Genomic DNA, 750 nt, shown 5'->3' on the forward strand with positions numbered 1-750 from the left:
TTTTACCGCCCCTTCAAATGAGAACGGATGCACACGGGAGACTGCTATTCTGGCCACGTCTGTGCGGAGGCCTTCCATGAAGACGGTCAGTGTGACCGCCTTCGGGAGGGATCTGCTGCCATCCCGCAAATGAGAGTTTGCATATCTTAGACAAACTCCACCAATTCGTTGTTGCCCTGTCGGGCGGCAAGAGAACGCGATCGCGCGCGATACGTCTGATTAGGCGGCGAGAACACTCGGGAGAGCTGCAATTTCAGCTCCGACCAGGAAGAAAACGCAGCTCCGACCGAAGGGCCGCACGTCAATGCCCATTCTCGCGCTCGACCACTGAGCTTGGAGATGGCTAGCGCCACGCGCTGCTGCTCGGTCTGGAGCATGGCGGATGCGATGGCCATTTCGACCTCTCTCACCCAGAGCAGGATATTTACTTCATCCTTCCCCTCAAAGACCTTAACGCTGACCATGTGCGGCTTAGGTCATGGGAACTCTTCCGTCACCGACGGTGGCGTCACAGACGCAAACGATGCAAACATATTCTGCTGCAGGTGCTCCAGCAGCGCGTTTTCGTAAGTTGAAAACGCCTCTAGACGCGCACCGATTTCCTCGGGGTCTTGTGCTATACGGTGTTGCACGCCCTCAGGGCCAAGCAAGGGCATCAGCTAGTTAAGCCCGTCCTGCATGCCCTGGGGCAGAGAGGAGAATTCTTCCATCCTCACAGAGGATCAGTCTAAACGACTCAGGTGTAGATTG

Source organism: Plasmopara halstedii (assembly GCF_900000015.1).
Source record: "Plasmopara halstedii genome assembly, contig: Scaffold_1583, whole genome shotgun sequence".
In the NCBI taxonomy this organism is placed as follows: Eukaryota; Oomycota; class Peronosporomycetes; order Peronosporales; family Peronosporaceae; genus Plasmopara; species Plasmopara halstedii.